General features: G+C 41.7%; 1 pseudogene; it reads right to left on the reverse strand.

Annotated features, from left to right (window-relative positions):
- Positions 1-17,804, reverse strand: part of LOC121019133 (ARL14 effector protein-like) — a 60,710-nt pseudogene extending 42,906 nt beyond the window's left edge.
- Between the last annotated feature and the right edge of the window lie 1,403 nt (positions 17,805-19,207).

Consider the following 19,207-nt stretch of genomic DNA (forward strand, 5'->3'; position numbering starts at 1 on the left):
ACAATAGTATCAAAAAGTAAAATATTTAGGAATAAATTTAACAAAAGAAGTGCAAAATTTTATACTCTATTCTAAAGACTACAAAATGGTCTTGAAAGAAACTAAAGAATTTAAATAAATGGAAAACCATCCCATGTTCATGGATCAGTAGACTTAAAATTGGTAAGATGGCAAAACTCCCCAAACTTACCTACAGATTCAACCAAAATACCTATCAGAATTCAGCTAACTTCCGTATAGAAATTGACCAGATAATTGTAAAATCCATATGCAATTTCAAGGGACCAGAATAATCAAACAGTCCTGTAAAAGAACAAAGTAGGATTCACACTTCCCAACTTCAAAATTTACTACAAACAACAGAAATCAAGACAGTGTGATACTTGCATAGGGATATACATATAAACCAATGGAATAAAAATAAGAGTCCAGAGGGGCGCCTGGATGGCTCAGGTGGTTAAGTGTCCGACTTCGGCTCAGGTCATGATCTCACAGCTCATGGGTCCAAGCCCTCCGTCAAACTCTGTGCTGACAGCTCAAAGCCTGGAGCCTGCTTCAGATTCTGTGTCTCCCTCTCTCTCTGCCCCTCCCCCGTTCATGCTCTATCTCTCTCTCAAAAATAAAATAAAAACATTTAAAAAAATTAAAAATATTAATAAGAGTCCAGAAATAAACCCATACATATATGGTCAGTTGTTTTTCAACAAAGGGTTCCCAAACCATTAGATGGAGAACACTCTTTTCAACAAACGATGCTGGATAACCACATGCAAAAGAATAAAGTGGGAACCTTACCCCATACCATATTCAAAAATTAACTCAACGAGTCATTAAGGAAATGCAAATCAAAATTACAATGAGATACCACTTAATAACCACAAGGATGGCTACTACAATATTAAAAAAAAAATAAGTTTTTATGAGGATGTGGAGAAGTTGGAACTCTTCTGCATTGCTGGTAAGGATGCAAAATGATACAGCTGCTGTGGAAAATTGTTCCTCAAAGAGATAAACATAGAATTACCATATGACCCAGCAATTCCACTCCTGGATATTTACTCAAGAACTGAAAACATATGCCCACATAGAAACTTTTACATGGTTGTTTATAGCAGCATTATTTATAATCACCAAAAGGTAGAAACAACCTAAATGTCCATAAACTGATGAATGTATAAACAAAAGCACCATATCCATACAATGGGATATTATTTAACCATAAAAAGGAATGAAATATTGATACGTGCTACAACATGGATGAACCTTGAAAACATTATGCTAAGTGAAAGAAGCCAATTACTAAGGACCACATATTATATGATTCCATTTATATGAAAGTCCAGAATAGGGAAATCTATAGAGGCAGAAAGTACATGGTTGTTTAGGCCTAGGGTGGGGTGGGAAGTTGGAGGTGGGAGGGTTGCTAAAAGGCACAGTGCTTCTTTTTCAAGTGATAAATGTTCTAAAATTAATTTTGGTGATGGTTGCACAATTCTGTGTGTATACTAAAGAGCAGGGAATTGTACACTTTAAATGGGTAAATTGTATGGTATGTGAATTATATCTCAATAAAGCTGTTCTTAAAAAAATGAAACTCTATTCCTCCCCCACACTTCCATACACCCACACAAAGCCATGCTGTCTCCAGATCTGTTCCTGGAACTTTTTAAAATTGGGTCAGCTCATTCCCTGACTTTAGGAAACTGATCCTTACTTGAGACTTCTGGGCCCTTTTGACAGTTTGAGATAATTGGCCATTTACGCACAAGGGCAAAGTAGTACCTGGATAATTACTAAAGCCACAGTCCTGAATCACAGGAGTTTGGAGTTTGGAAAAACACATCAACCAACTCAACAGCCAGGTTTCCATGAAAGGAGGCCTCAGCTTCTGATAACTCTCAAGTACATTCCTGACACACTCCACCCTTCTCTAGCTCCTCCTTTACCATTTTGGCAAATTTCCCTCTCCCTTCCCCCTTTCCCCACCCCGACAAACTCTTGACTGAGGAAAAGCAAGAACATTCCTGCCATCCCCTTTCCAACCGAACTCAACCGCCTCCAGCCCCCGGCTCACAGGCTCACACGTAAAGGCCAACTGAACTCTCTGATCTGAGTTAAAAGCTTTGTGTTGTGTGTGCTAACAAGCTGTGTGTGTGTCGGGGGGGGGGGGGGGGGGCCTTTTTCCTCTAGCTTGGATTACCTAGTTTCCAAGTGGGCCAACTCTGGGAGAAACCCTCCCAATCAATGCCTTCAGTTGAGGTCTAAATGTCCATGCCTCTTACTCCAGAGGAATAAGAAATAGACCAGAGGAAAAACATGTTGCAACACAATTATTGCATTATTTCTTTATAACCAAGGTCTCCAGGTGGGGGGTGGGTGGGGGATGAAAGGTTTTCATACTTAATGAATAAATGCCTTGTAGTTCTCTTGGCTTTTCTTTAAAGAACTCCAAACACATCGCAAATGTTCTCTCAGTCTTCTGTATACCACCCCCTCATCAAGGAGAGAGCTGGAGAAATAAAGCCCATTTCACAGATCCAGAAATGAAGGCAGCAAATAACCTGATAACTTTACTGATCGCCAAACAAGTTCTCAGGCTACAACTCTCATCCTCAAATTAATTTCCCACATTCCTTCGAATGTTCCTCCTAGAGTCCCAGTAGGCCAAACTCCCTTCTTCCATAATGTCACCACCAAAACCCAGTCCATGCTGATCCTTGCTTTTCTAGAGCACACAGTCACTAGTTATACTGTATCATATTCACTAGTCTTTTTCATGTGGATGGGGTATCCTAGCAGAGTGGTGCCCTGCAAGAGATTAAATTTGTGGGGTTTTTTGTTTGTTTCTTCATTTTCTTTTTTGTAAAAGGAGAATTCCCCGCTTCTTCGAGGCATTGGCCATGATAGGAGATAAAATGGCCTAGAAAATTTTTATCTGAAAGAAACAAATATATAAGATTTTTAAGACATGACAAAGGAAGAACATCTGTTGAACTAAAAAATAAACTGAACTGAAACCCAATTCAATGGAAATGGAAAGGAATAACCAATATAGAGTGTTGGGATGGTTGGTTGGTTATTTATAAAATAATTTAGGGGTGCCTGGGTGGCTCAGTTGGTTAAGCGTCCAACTTCAGCTCAGGTCATGATCTCGCTGTCTGTGGGTTCGAGCCCTGCGTCGGGCTCTGTACCGTCATAACAGCTCAGAGCCTGGAACCTATTTGGGATTCTGTGTCTCCCTCTCTCTCTGCCCCTCCCCAGCTCACGCTCTGTCTCTCTCAAAAATAAGCATTAAAAAAATATTTTTAAAAATAAAATAAATTAATTTAGATTTTGATCTTACACTGTATATCAAAATCAATTCCAGGATAATTGAAAAGCTAAATGGAAAAAAAAAAACAACAGATCATAGCTGCTGTGATGGTTAGTTTTAGGTGTCAACTTGCCTGGGCCACAGGATGCCCAGATATTTGGTCAAATATCACTCTGGTTGTTTCCGTGAGAATGTTTTTAGATAGATTCTCATTTAAATTCATAGACTGAGTAAAACAGATTGCCCTTCATAATGTATCTGGGCCACATCTAATCAGTCAAAGACATGACTAGAAGAAAAGATTGACCCTTTCTTGAGCTAAAGGGAATTCTCCTGCCTGATGGATCTTTGAATTGGAACATTGTCTTTTCCGGGTTCTACAGTAGCCTGCACCCTTCAGACTCAAACTGGAACACCAGGTCTGAAGATTTAGGGCTTACCAGACTCCATAATCATGAGTCAATTCCTTATAATAAACCTCTTTATACACACACTCACACACACAGACATACACACAGACATACACACACACACACACACACACACACACACACACACACACACCCCCTGTTGGTTCTATTTCTCTGGAGAACCCTGACTCATACACTGAGGGGGAAAAAAAAAGTAGATTATAAACCTTGGATTTAGACAGGAATTTCTACTCTTAAAAATGATGATAGGAAGATTCTACTCCTGAAATCATTACCGCACTGTATGCTAACTAACTTGGATATAAATTTAAAACGTAAGTAATAATAAAAGTTTTTAAAATGATAGGAAGGACCATATGGCAGAAATCCTCAAACCTCACCTCAATCTGTGCCTCAGAATTATCAAGGGTCCTGAGCCACTCCCAGGAGTCTACTGGAATTCATCTGGGACAACACTATGGCACTGGTATTTTGTTAATGCCTCTCAGTGATTCTAATACACAACCAGGCTGACAACCACTGCCTTAAGGAAAAAGACTAACATGTTTGACTGCATAAAATGTAATGCCTATCAGGCTTCCAGATTTAAAGTCATGCACTAAAGGTATGCCTTCCTCCTTCTCGCAGAAATCATTTTAAAACAGTAAGAACGAGAACCAGAAATATAAACTCCACTTTTGATGAAATTAAGAGCCATCTATAACCCATATCATAATCGTGCAAGTAGAAGAAGAGAAATGATGAGGCAGAGGAGAAACATGAGTACCTAAAGAAAGAGTGCCAATGAGAAGCAAGATATTGCTAAGCAGAACTCCTAAGCCACTCAGAAACTGGAGGCACCCAGAAACACAGAAGAGAGAATAAGGTGTGGGGCTAAAACAGAAAGATTGGTTGAAAGCCAATGGAAACCTTTAAACCTACGGTGATCCCTTCCTCAGGCAAGCGAACAGGTGACAGCACTTTCCCAATCTCCAGGAAGTTTAGTCTCTGGAGAAAGTGAACCAGATAGACTCCAAATCCCAGGCACCACCAGGAAGGAGTGGATGAAATGCAGACCCCAAACCAGGAGCTAAACCAAAGTCTGCACGTTGAACCATAGTGAGAACCTTGGCCCCTTTTGCTTGAATGGCTACCAGAATGCTTACTACCTGATTTATAACCCCAGGCAGGGGGGTGATGGCTTGACCAAGTGTCTAACTTGGGGTATTAAAGGTAAGGGTGGGGAGCACGAGCTCTTCAATAGAAATGTCATTTGCGAGAAAGACAAGATTCTGTACAACTTCCCCCATGAAGCTTCAGGTGCAGCAGGAGGAGCCCCTTTCCTTGCATGATGAGAAGTTACTAGAAGTGAGAGCCTCCACTGACTGGTGGCTTCAGAGCTATCTCAACTCCATTGAGCAAACTTCTAGAGGAGTGGGTTTATCCTCTTGGACAACTGTCAACACAGACAAAACTGGCCTTTACAGGAAAAAATGACTTCTTAAATGTTCCTGTATCAAGAAAGGAAAATGAGGCTCACTTCGGTCATAGGATAAAGTACTGAAAGCCTCAAAGCCCCTCCATGGTTTGACCCTGCAGCCCACCTCATTCCAGGGACCCTCACAGACTCCAACACTAGCCAGGTGGAGATCCTCTTAGCAACCCCTACATGCCAAGCTCCCCCCTGCCTCCAAGCTTTCATCAGCTCTTCTCTGTCCCTGGAACCCTCTCTCTACCCCCAGCTCCTACTTGCTCCAAATGGTCCAGAAGCAAAGATGCACTGTTTCCTCCATGATAAGATGTAGAGAAAGTTTAGGCAATGGTTCTTAGAAAACAGAACTTTGCGCGTCTAACTTTGCACATCTTTCAGGTCTCACCCACTGAGAAGCTTTCACTGTCCTCTCTCCCTTACCCCTCAGAGCTTCTTTTTTTTTTTTTAATATGTTTTTTTAACGTTTATTTATTTTTGAGACAGAGAGAGACAGAGCATGAACAGGGGAAGGGCAGAGAGAGAGAGGGAGACACAGAATCTGAAACAGGCTCCAGGCAGTCAGCACAGAGCCCGACACTGGGCTCGAACTCACCAACCGTGAGATCATGACCTGAGCCGAAGTCGGACGCTTAACCAACCGAGCCACCCAGGCGCCCCTATCCCTCAGAGCTTCTTTGAGGTACCACCAAGCAACTTCTCCTTGTGTTAGAAAAGGAGCTCCTCCTACTGCCCCTGAAGCTTCATGGGGGAAGTTCCATAGGCTCTTGTCTTCCTCTCAGTTATGAATACCTATGTCCTCTAATGCACATGTAAGGAGATGTCCTGTAAGATGATGGGGAAAGGTTGGGGCAGATGGCATGAGCCACTTCACAGCCTTCTGGACACTGCAGAAACATTGGTGGAGTGCCTGGGTGGCTCAGTCAGTTAAGCATCTGACTTCGACTCAGGTCATGATGTCATAGTTGGTGAGTTAGAGCCCCGCTTCCGGCTCTCAGTGCAGAACCCACTTTGGATCCTCTGTCTCCCTCTCTCTTTTCCCCTCCCCCACTTGTTCGCAAGCCCGCCCTGTCTCTCTCTCTCAAAAATAAATAAACATTTAAAAAGAAACATTGGTAAAGGAACTGAGAGACCAATTGCCCATCCCATTGGTTCCCATGGATGCAGAGAAATAGTTCCAAGGATGGAAGTGGCCCTGTAAAGGAAGGAGGAAGGACCTTTGGGTGTCCAATTGTCTATCAGCCCCACTATTAAGCCCTTGGGTTCAGTAAGACAAAAAACAACAGAAAGTAAGTGGCAAGCTCTGATCACTAAGGAACTCAAGACTCCATCACTAATATTGCCTCACTTCCTCTTTTTTTTACAATTCAGAGTTTTCTAAAATTTTCAACAAATATTAGTTTGGGGGAGGCTATTTATCTACTTTTATTGTGGTAAAATACATGTAATGTATAATTTACCATTTTAACCATTTCACATCATACATCTCAATGGCATTTCATACATTCCAAAACATTTTCATCACCCCAAAAGGAAACCTCGTACTTACTACACAGTCACTTCTCATTCGCCCCTCCTACTAGCCCCTGGCAATCGTTCACCTACTTTCTATCTCAGTGAATTTGCCTATTCTGCATTTAAACTTTGTAAAAATGGAATCACCCAATATTTGTCCTTCTGTATCTGGCTTCTTTCACTTGGCATGTTTTCTAGGTTCATGGTGCAGCATTTTTCAGTACTTCATTCCTTTTTATAGTTCAGTAATATTCCATTTTATGGATATACCTCATTTTATTTATCCATCCATCAGTGAGTTTCCTCTAACAAGTATTACTTTTGTAATCAGGAAAAAAAATAATACAGTTTTGGATTGTTGTTTGTTTTGTTTTACTTGGGTTACCAAATCCCTTCTGTTCATGAGGCAGGAGGAGATTCATGTTCTAGTTTTTCTCCAGCCACTGAACAAAGGCAAATACCATATTTTCTCAATTCTAAGGCTCATGGTGTGTGTTTTTGTTTTGTTTTGTTTTGTTGTTGTTGCTTTGAGAAAGACAGCGAGTGTAAGCAGAAGAGAAGCAGAAAGAGAGGGTGAGAGAGAATCCCAAGCACACTCAGCATGGAGCCTGATGCAGGGCTCAATCTCATGACCATGAGATCATGACCCGAGCCGAAATCAAGAGTCGGATGCTTAACCAACTGAGCCACGCAGGTGCCCCCTAAGACTCATGGTTTTTGTTTGTTTCTCGGTTTTGATTTTTTTTAATGTTTCTGAAATGTGAGTGCATCTTGTAATCTATTTACTTTTACTGGGGTGTCTCTTTCTCCTTTCTGTAAGGGTACTATGTTTAGACAATTTTAAAACACCATCAATAGTAAGAAGCACCATTTTTTTATGTACCAAAAAAGCAAAAACAATGGCAACCTATGACACAATGCTTTGCTACTCTTATAATGTATCTGAACTTATTAAAAGAGGAGTTCTTTTTATTGAACATGATTTTTATCTTATTCCATCCTTGGGCTTACATTCAAAAGGAAAATTAACAATCAATTAGATTTTCCTAGGGGCGCCTGGGTGGCTCAGTCAATTAAGCATGCAACTTCGACTCAGTTCCTGATCTTGTGGTTCACAAGTTCGAGCCCCGTATCAGGCTGTGTGCTGATGGCTCAGAGCCTGGAACCTGCTTTGGATTCTGTGTCTCCCTCTATCTTTACCCCTCCCCCACTCATGCCTCTCTCTCTCTCTCTCTCTCTCAAAAATAAATAAAAACATTAAAAAATTAATTTAAAAAAAGATTTTCCTAAACTTTCTACACATTCAGAATCCAATCCTTCAGAATCACTTTTCAACTCAGAGTCCTCGATGTTCTCCTATTGGTTATGTACATACTCTCTTCTGTGGTCCCAAAGCTGTTGGTGACACAAACCTTCTAAAAGGAGAGTGTCATCATCTTCCAAGCCACTGCCACCCATTCTTCATGGATTAAAACTGACATTTCCAGAAGTTAATAGAAATTTTTCAGATAATAACCAAAGAGTCTTATTCCTTCCTTAAATGATTTGCTGACTAAAAGGTCAAAGAGTGGAAACTGCCCATTCAAGCCAACAGGAATAACAATCAAATGAACATGTGTGTGTGCATGCACCATGAACACTACATCATGATTACCACCTGCTCAAAAGCCCTCCTAAGGCATCATCTTTTGCAAGAAAACCCCCAATTAAAGAGTTGTTTAATTTTAGGGGCACCTGGGTGGCTCAGTGGGTTAAGCGGCCAACTCTTGATCTCAGCTCAGGTCTTGATCTCAGGGTCATGAGTTCGAGCCCCACTCTGGGCTCTGCAATACGTGTGAAACCTACTTTAAAAAAATTTTTTTTAATTGTTTTAATTTTAGAATCCATGGAATGTGATGTTAAATCTATGAGGCTCTAGAATCAAATTCATTCCAGCCTGTATGATCTTGCTGAAAAGACTAAGAATAGAAATACACAAAGAAATAGCTATGCATCCCATGTGGACCTTTACCTTGAAGTAATTGGGGGAGCTGTGGACATCAGAGCTTCAGAAAAGACCTTCAGAAACCATCCAAGCTATCCTCTCGCTACAGATGAAAACCCTGAGGGCCCCAAGAGGCTCAACGGCTCGCTGCATCTGTCTCAGATGGAAGAAAGCCAGTCCTCCTGTCATACATGCCAACATGTAGGCGCACCACACACAGTCCTAACGGCTAAGTAAACTCATATTACATCTTGCTGGGAAAAATTGTAAGAGACTTTCAGAGGGCCAAAAAAGATTATGAGCGCCATTCATTGTCTGTGAATAAGGTGCAGAAACAGATAAAAATGGGAATTCCTTGTATCCTTAGAAATGCAAATGAATTATATCTAGTGGAATGTGTATCACCCTCCGGATAGTCCAGTTTAGCATCTACTTGTAAATTCATTCCAGCATCCCCTATTGTCTATATCTCTGTAGTTCTTTCAATTCCCCTTTGAATGAGTTGCAGCATTTTCTGGGTCCCTTATTCATTAATGATTTAAATAAAATCTCTGGTGTGCTCATTTTACATTTATATGAGAGTCGTACTTTTACCTTTGAAAAATTATCCAATAACTGTCTCTAAGACAGAATGTCAGTCAGCCACTAAAAATTATGTTTGCAGAGTTTTTAGCTTGAATGACAACAAAACTGTATAAGAAATAATGTCAGGTGAAGAAAACAAGATATAATATTGAAAAATATCACAATGTGATTCAACTATGTCAAAAATATAAAGAAAATCAAATGGAAAGAAATAAGACAAACTATAAATAGGAATTGCCAATACTTAGTACTTAGGTACTAGGAGCATGAGTGGGGTTTTTGTTCCTACTTCATTTTTTTAAGTTTATTTATTTATTTTGAGACAGAGAGAAAGAGAGAGAGAATGAGCAGGAGAGGGGCAGAAAGAGAGAAAAAGAGTCCTAAGCAGGCTCTGAGTTGCCAGTGTAGAGCCCAACAGGGGGCTCAATCTCACAAACCACAAGATTTTGACCTGAGCCAAAATCAAGAGTCAGATGCTTAACTGACTGAGCTATCCAGATGCCCCTGTTCCTGCTTCTTTTTTTTTTTTAAGTTTATTTGTTTATTTTGAGAGAGAGAGAGAGAGAGTAAGAAAGCACAAGTGGGGTAGGGGCAGAGAGGAGAGAGAGAGAAAATTCCAAGCAGGCTCAGCACCATCAGCGCAGAGTCCGATGTGGGGCTCAAACTCTCAAACCATACATCATGACCTAAGCGGAGATCAAGAGTTGGATACTTAACTGACTGAGCCACTCAGGCACCCCTGTTCCCGCTTCTTAATATCATTCTGCACTTGGCACATTTTTACAGGGAACACGAATTCATGAATTGCTTTTACAGTCTCTCTCTCTCTCTCTTTCTCTGTCTCTGTCTCTCTCTCACACACACACATACACACACACACACACACACACACACACATATCTTTGAAGAGGAAAAAATAAAACATATTCTATACTCAAAGCAATACCTAAGACACTGAGAAACAGGTAGAGCAGGGATTAGGAAACAAACGGCACCTGCAAGACAACAAATGACCAAGTGCCTCCACAGGGGAGATGGAACTGGCCCTTTGCCAAGAACTGGAAGGGCCTCTTGCATTTCATGGATATTTTATTTTTCCTTTTAACAATGGAAATATGCATGGTTCAGTGTTTGCTCCTAAGAAAACAACTTCTAGACTAATCAGTGTAAAATAAATAAAGATTTAAATTTAAATTATATGTATAGCCTGGAAAAACACCTACTCAGCCTTTAATCTCCACCAAGATGCTCATTAGGCAGTTTAGTGAATGCTTATTACCTGTCCCTGTCAGAGATAGTACCAGGGCCTTTTCTTTTCATCAGGAGACCTACCAGAACCACATTCTGGACCCTTCCAGAATTACATAAACCAGAAAAACACTCCAAAACTTTGTGCTTAACGGAGTTCAGTTACTGGTGCAAAAAGACACATGCCACATAAGGATGAAGTTTAATGCTCAAATATGGTAATGAGTTTGTTTATAACCATTTTTATATCTTCCTTTATAATAGCAGTGTATTTGTATGTTTGTCAGATGCCTTTCTTAGGCCAAAGCTCAGCTCCCTCCCACTCCCCCACTTTCCCTGGTCTGATTCTCTCACAGTTGCTACCACATTAAGAAAGGAGAAAAGGCATGGTGACCCTGTGTAGTTAACTGGTAGCTCAAGTCCTCCATTAACCCCCCAAGTTCTCCTCCCTCTGGGAAGGGAGAGGAGGGTTAGCCATGGAATCCATTGTGATCCATTTGTGGACAATGAAAATGACTCCTTCCTTACTCTTGCCTGAGTAAAAATAAATTCACAGAGAGATGGAGAGGACCCGAAGTGGGGTGTGCAGTAAGAAGGCTTAGAGAAGAAGAGATTTGCAAGAATCGGCAGTTCTGAGCAAAGCCCCCAGCTGCTGAGAGAAAGGGCTCGTCCTGACCATTTCTCATCTGGGGCTACACTTAGGATATTCATGTTTATTATTTGCACCACCTGCTAGGGACTAAATTGTGTCCCCCCAAAATTCATATGTCGAAGCCCTAACCCCCAATGTGACTGTGGAGATGGGGCCTTTAGGAGGTAATTAAGGTTGAATGAGGTCATAAGGATGGGGCCCTGATTCTACAGGATTAGTGTTCTTATAAGAAAAGACACTGGAGAAGTCACTTTCTTTCTCCTTGTAAATACTCAGAGGGAAGGCCTTGTGAGGACAAAACAGCCATCTACCACCGGTAAGAGAGGCCTCATCGGAAACCCACCATCCTAGACCTTGATCTTGAAATTCTCAACCCACAGAGCAGTGAGAAAATTAACTTCTGTCATATTTTGTGATGGTGGCCTGAGTAGACTAAGATATCACCCCTTATGTTCTTAAAGAACCTGTGACTTTTTCTTAAAAAATTGTACATCTATCCTTATTTCATTTAAAAACATTATGTGGGTTGGGGCGGCTGGGTGGCTGAGTTGGTTAAGTGTCTGACTCTTGGTTTCAGCTCAGGTCATGATCTCACGGTTTGTGAGTTCAAGCCCCACATCAGGCTCTGTGCTGACAGTGCGGAGCCTGCTTGGGATTCTCTCTCTCCCTCTCCCTCTCTGCCCCTCCCTGACTCACTCTCTCTGTCTCTCTCCCAAAAATAAATAAATTTTAAAACATTTTTAAATAAAAATAAAAACTTTATATGGGTCCTTTCAAGAGCAACAGTTTTTAATTATTTGATTTTATAAAATCAAATAAACTAAGACATTTTTTTAAGCACTTACTATGTGCCAGATACATTATGTGAAGCTCTGGAGGCATAAAGATAAATAAGACACAGCCTCTGGCTCAGAGAGCTTATCATCTGGTGCTGGGAGGACCAGTGTTCTCAAATAGGGGCTAATGCCTGAGCTAGGTCCTAGGCTGACCCAGCCAAAGTCTGGGGAGCTGAGGCTCAGCAAAATGAGCCTTGATTTAGAACAGTCTGGAAATTCAATTTCTGATAATTCTGCTCCTAGAAATGTCAGGGCTGCCCTGTGAGCCTCTATTGGCAGGTTTGGGAGATGTGGAGCCCAGGAAGAGAGGAGAGGGCAGTCAGTGGCCATCAAAGACTTAGAAAACCTTTCTGCTTCTCACACATCCATTCACCCTGTGCCCCAGCAGGTGAGTAGGACCACCCACACCAAACCCACACCCTCTCGGCCACCCAGCGCCTTCCTCTGGCTCCCTCTGTTCTGCCCACCTCCAGAAACCATCTGTGCCCAGAAGCACGTTCCCTGGGATTTTTAAACCTAGTTTGCATTTCAAGAGGAAGTTAAGTTGCATTCCTCGATTGACTTTATATTTACCTCTTCCACTGGCTGGCGCCAAGCTGCTGGAGCCCTCTGGACAATAAGCCTCTTCTCTTTGAAACAGGAAGTGTCATTTCACCCAGCCTAAAAGAGTGGTCCTTCTTGGAGCCTCCTGGAGGAGTGCCACCCAGGATTGGCTCTGGTGCCTCCGTCTGCCTCCTCCACCCCCTCCTTGGGCTGAGGGGGCCGTAGGGTGGGATCAGGTAGTCTCTGAGGAAGCAGGGGATGGGGACCCAGGAGTAATCCTTACTTAAAACTTTCCTATAGTTAGAAATGGAAAAACTGGGTCATGTTTGCTAGAGAAAGACCAGTGTTTTGGTCTCTACCACTTTTAATCTAAAATAAAGTAAATGATAATGGGGCACCTCTGTGGCTCAGTTGGTGAAGTGTCCAACTTTTAAATTCGGTTCAGGTCATGATCTCACAGTTTGTAAGTTCAAGCCTCACATCCGGGCTCTGCGCTGATGGCATGGAGCCTGTTTGGGTCTCTCTCTCTCTCTCTCTCTCTCTCTCTCTCTCTCTCTCTCCCTCCCCCTCTCTCCCTTTCTCTCTGCCCCTCCTCCACTCACACTCTCTCTTGCTCTCTCTCTTAAAATAAATAATAATTTTTTAACTTAAAAAAAATAAAACAAATGATAAAAATATTGTAATGTAATTATAGATTGTCTGTTCCCCAAGCTGTGAGTTTTTCCAGGACAGCAACCAGGTCTTACTCATTTCGAATCTCCAAGGACAGAATTCTGAGTGGCCTGGAGAATGAACATATTAAGGCAGGAAGGAAAGATGGAAGGAAGGGAGGAAGGGAGGGAGGAAAGATTCAGTGGGGCAACTTCTCTCCATTTCTCTAAATAATTTTAAGTTATGATAGACTGAGAATTTAGATGTTCTTCTATCCAGTCCAGGTTACACAATGCCCTGGGACATACATGCAAAGTTACTTGGCTAAAGTACAGAATATTTGTATTATTTCCCCAGGGGTGCCCAAGGCAAGGTTGCAGAACTGAGATAAGAAAATTCAGAAAGACACCTCAAAGCTGTCAGTTCTCACCACTGTTAGTTTGCTCTTGAAATCAGATTGACAGGAAAAGATCAGTGAAGTTGGCTTTGTTTCACTGAACAGGTTGCTCAGTACAAACAGACTATTTCACATAAAATGGTCTAATTACATTTCAATGAACCTTCTATGACATATTCAAGCAGCCCAATTTGCCTTCTCTCTTGGGAAGGTATTATATATGAAAACAGTTTTGTCAGATTGTAATGCTCTATAAAAATGTCAGCTAATTAATTTTTCTTTTTAGTGTGTTTTTTTTTTTTTACATTGTAGACAAGGCTAGAGTCCATGTGCAATATAGAACAGTAGGTAGCTTCAAGTATCTTTGAAGTCACACAGATCTTAGGTTCAAATCCAGACTCTACCTTAATCGTCATGTGACCCTAAGCTAGTTAATTTCTATGAGCTTTAATTTCTTCTTCTGTAAAATGACGTCACAAGAGGTAGTGGGCAGCAGACATAACACACGTAAGTTCCCAACAGAGCACCTGGCCCAAAGTAACTGCTCAAAAACATCAGCTAATTAATAATAAATAATAACAATTAATAATAAAAACATAATAAGTATTAGCTATTACTAATCAGTTTATTACATGTAGGGAAGTTAAACTCTTTTGAGGAAGATAAGATGTCTGATCCTTTCACCCAGACAAGCTGGGGCCTGGGATATTGAACAAAGTTGTAGCTTTGTGTCCACCCCCCCCCCCCCCGCCATCCATCCCCCAACCCAGAAAATCTACTGCCAGGCAGCCTCTCCAGGAGATTCAGCAACCCAAAGACATTGTACAGAGAGGAGGAGACTCTGAGTTTGAGAAGGCTGAAGGGATACCATCAGAACCAGATGAACTCAAAAGCTTCCAAGTAGAAAGTAGAAGAAGAAGGAGAAGAAGAAGAAGAAGAAGAAGAAGAAGAAGAAGAAGAAGAAGAAGAAGAAGAAGAAGAAGAAGAAGAAAAAGAAGAAGAAGAAGAAGAAGAAGAAGAAGAAGAAGAAGAAGAAGAAGATGATTAAGGAAATTTGAGACCCCAGAAGAAAGGTTGCAACTTTCTCTTACTTCCTTTTACTACTAGAGTCTTCATTTACCTGTGGCTAGGAATTCATAAAAGCACCACCAGGGCCCAGATCTCTTCCCCATCTTTCTCCAACCCAGTGTTGTACTAGTAAGTGTTTAACAACCAGCTTGGGTGGGATGGCCTTTGGCATATAAATTTTACTGATATAAAGGATGTCTAGTACATAATTTACAAATAATAGTAAAATATACAATACTTTTTATTGTGAATACCATAGAGCCAAAGGCTTTCACTGATTTTTAACAACCTCTTGTATGGATAGACAACCTAAGATCACAGTTGGCAAATGAGTATAGATCTGAATGATTGTGGGTTCATATTTCATTTATAGTAACAAGTGAGTTATTCATTATAATACTAGAAGGATATTTCCTCATTTGTGTGCCATTCCCAATATAACAGCTACAGATATGATACACTTATAAATTCAATCTTTATTATTAATATTTTCTCCATCACCTCAAGTTCCAGAATCATTGTATTTGTATCTTCACTGAGAATATTCTTTCCTCAGATATCCACATGGCCAGCCCCCTCACTTCCTTTACACCTTTACTGAAAAGTAACTTTTTTAATATAGCCTTCACTGCCAACCCTACTAGATTGCAATATCCCATATTCAAGCATACATAGATATGTTCAATCCTCCTTCTAGGCTTTATTGTTCTTCTTAGCATGTACCACTTCCTAACATTCTCTACATTTCACTTGCATATGTTAGTTATTCTGTCTCCCTTACTATACTATACTATAAGCTCCACAAGGATAAGGATTTTTGTCTGCTTTGTTCACTGTTGAGTCCCCAGTGCCTTGAACAGTGCCTGGTACATAATAGTTCTCAGGAAATATTTGCTGAGCAAATGAAAGAATGTAAGAACTCACACATCTAATCAATCTAATGAATCATCTGGCCTCACTGGTTCTACCTTCTAATAACATTCTTGTTCATCCTCTGGTCTCTATCTCACTGCCTCCACACCACTGCAGCGGGCTAGACATGGATATGCACCACGTAGACCCCTCTTCAAGAAAGGACTTGTCCTGCCAACAGCTCCATATCAGCTGAAGAGAGCCACCATCCTAAGGCAGCCCAAACCCAAAGACTGACCAAGACAGGGGTGTAAATTCCTGGCCTTTCCATGCTAGTGAAGGACATCTGTCGAGCCAAATACACTCCAGAGCTTCCAGTGGGGTTGGCCATGGCTTTGTCATGCCTGTAGAGGGGAGGAAAACTTCTCCCTTCTTCCCTTCTAGTCTTTGGCTGATCTAATAATTAAATTGACATAAGACAGCTTAAGAAGAAAAAAATTTGGGGACACCTGGGTGGCTCAGTCGGTTGGGCATCCAACTTCAGCTCAGGTCATGGTCTGACAGTTTGTGGGTTCAAGCCCCACATCAGGCTCTGTGCTGACAGCTCAGAGCCTGGAGCCTGCTTCAGATTCTGTCTCCCTCTCTCTCTGCCCCTCCCCTGCTCGTGCTCTGTCTCTCTCTGTCCCAAAAATAAACACACATTTAAAAAAAAATTTTTTAAAAAACAAAGAAAAAAAATTTAATTTCATATGTACAGGAACCCCAAACATAAGAGGCTAAAGACAGTCAGACACTTGAGACTCATATGCTATCCTGAGCTAAAGAGAAGGGGGTGGGATTTGTGACTTCAGGTGAGACAGATCAGAAGCATTCGGGGTGTTATGGCCATAGTCAGGGAGGGTCTGGGACTTCAAAGGGGAGGAAGGCAATTCACAGGAAAATGGGAAGGGCAAAAGTTTGGTAAACAAATGTTTGCCATACCATGCAGATAAGTCTTTTTGATATAAAAGTTATCTCTGGTATTAGCCCTTTTCCTGGTACAGGCTCTCTATTTAAATTCCTTTAGGTGGTTAAGGGAGAAGTGAAAAAAAAAAATAACAAACTCTCCCTGAGTCAACTGGGCCTTGATAACCTTCAGCTTACAACATCCACGTGCCACCATGGCATGTTTTGGGTCACATATTTTGCTCCCCCTCACCTGCATTGTAGTTTGTCTTCTCTCTCTGCCCACTCCTCCTTTCTCTCCTCTCCTCCTTATGAAAGAATAAATGCCCTGCCCACCAAACTCATCCTAGAGTTTTCTTCTGGGAACCCAAAAGGCAACAAACAACTACTGTCTCTCACCAGCGTAGTCCATTAACTGCCTCTCTGGTCTCCCCAGTAAGTCTTCCCTTCCAACCAGTCCCCCACCCCCACTGCAGCCAAAGAGATCTTTTCTAAACCCAACTCGACCCCATGCTTAAAACCTTCAGTAGTTTCCCATTGCTCTTAGCACACAGAAGCAAAACATAACCCAGAAGGCCAGGCATGGTCGAGTTCCTGCCCACCTCACCTGCCTCAGGCCCTGCCACTGTCCTGGCAATTGGTGCCCCATCCAGATAAGCCACTTTCTGATGTATCATAACCCTTCCCACTTCTGGATTTTACTCATGTGATTTCCCCTGCCTAGGCCAAGGGTTCTCAACTCTGGATGCACGTTAAATCCCCTGCATGCTAAATCTGCCTTTCTTTAAATCTCAATGCTCAGGCCACATCTAAGACCAAGCAGATCAGAATCTCTGAAGAAGCACCCAGGCTTCAGTATTTTTCAAAGCTCCCAGATGATTTCACAAAGCAGCCAAGATTAAGAACCACTGGCATAGAACCCTGCTACTCAAAATGAGGTTCCCAGGCCAATAGCTTTGTCATATGGGAGCTTTTTAGAAATGCAGAAATGTAGGCCCCATTCCAAAACCAAGATGTCTAAAAGACTGGGTGCACAGTAAAGTCAAGTGCTGGCCTAGAGCACAACCTCCCACCCTCACCTCACTTCACCTACTGACTCACACTCATCCTCTCAGTCTTACTTTCCCAGTGAAGCCTTCTCTCGCTTCCCCATCCTGACACAGTCGAGTCCCTGGGTGCTTTCCTGGCGCCCTGTGCTGCTTCATGGCTTTTATCACCACTGAGCTGCAGTCATTATGTAATGATTCTATGGATGTCTGGGTCCCCTGGTAGAAGGTGGGTTCCATTAAAGCAGGAATCAGTTCCACTTTGTCCATTATGCCGCCAGCACCAAGAAAGGTGCCCAACACATAGTAAGTCTTCAGTAAATGTTTGTTAAATCTTTAAGTAGCTTCCAAGTCAGCTGGAGATCTCCCAAGTATTGCCCACTGCTGGAGGAGGAGGTGAAGAAGCGGCATGGGTGAAAGCTTATTTGCTATGAAGAGAGGTGTTCTGAGGCTATGTGAGAAACTGCTTGGCAGCCCCTGGAGACTGAGAATCTCACTGATAAATAGGTTGGTGCCAGACCTTAAGGACACAGGAGCTGTAAGGGATATAACGTATCACCTGGATGAGGCAGAATAGAAGTGGGTAAAGGAGGAAAGAGATGAAATCTAGAATGGTAGAGGATCAAGGGTGTTCAGTGACCAAGAGAAGATGAAGCACAGACAAGTACTAGTAGATGTTAGACACACTGGACACTCCATCTTAGTATATTCATTGATCTCAGAATTTTATTCTCTTTCTCTCTCTCTCTCTCTCTCTCTCTCTCTCTCTCACACACACACACACACACACACACACACCCTTTTGCATTGATAGAGTTCAGCATCCTCATCGCTCTCAGAATAGAAAGCTCTTGTTTTAGCAAAACCTGAGTCGAGCTGCAGAAATGTACCATCCTGAACCAGTGAAGACCCTGTGTTATAGTGGAGAAGTAGAACGTGATGTGCCACTGGTCTCAGGCATGGATGGAAAACAGAGCTCCTGAGCATAGAGTTCCCAGCTCCTTGGATGTCAGCAAAGTTGTGGGTACAGGGAATGAGCCAAAGGGGTCTCTCAAGCCTCTGGTAAGAGTAGGCTATCAGTGGTGGCCTCGAGATGGTGGTAATGGGCCTCCAAATGAGCTTCCCTTCTCCAATAAGGATTATTAGTTTGGAAAAACTGAAGGGTTGGAAGCAGTCGGCTGTATCAAGCAGGGCTTCTGAAAACCATGTCCACTGATCAGTTCATCCCACGCAAACTTCTAGACAAGAGGCTGGAATCCCACAGCATAGTAGCCAATAACCTCATCTTTCCCCTCCCAATCACCCTCAGCTTAAAGATTCACTCATGATTTATTCACTTATTTAGCAAATATTTGCTCAGTGTCTGTTATGCACACTGTGCTAACTCTGGGGACACAGTAGTGAAATTAAAGATCCTCCCCACTGTCTCAGAACTCAGAAACAAGGGAGATGGTTTTCAGACATTATTGAGAAGAGCCATCAACCATATCATCATATATAGACATATAATTTTGGTTTGTTTTTATTTACATAGCTGTGATCATACCATATGTACAAATATATTATTATACTTACTATTATTATATCTTATAATATGCATGTCCTTTGTTATTTTGAATTTTTATGAACATCACTTTTACGACACATAATTTACCACACAGTGGACATTTTAT

The sequence above is a fragment of the Herpailurus yagouaroundi genome, unplaced genomic scaffold (genome assembly GCF_014898765.1).
Source record: "Herpailurus yagouaroundi ecotype Mexico unplaced genomic scaffold, PumYag 221, whole genome shotgun sequence".
In the NCBI taxonomy this organism is placed as follows: Eukaryota; Metazoa; Chordata; class Mammalia; order Carnivora; family Felidae; genus Herpailurus; species Herpailurus yagouaroundi.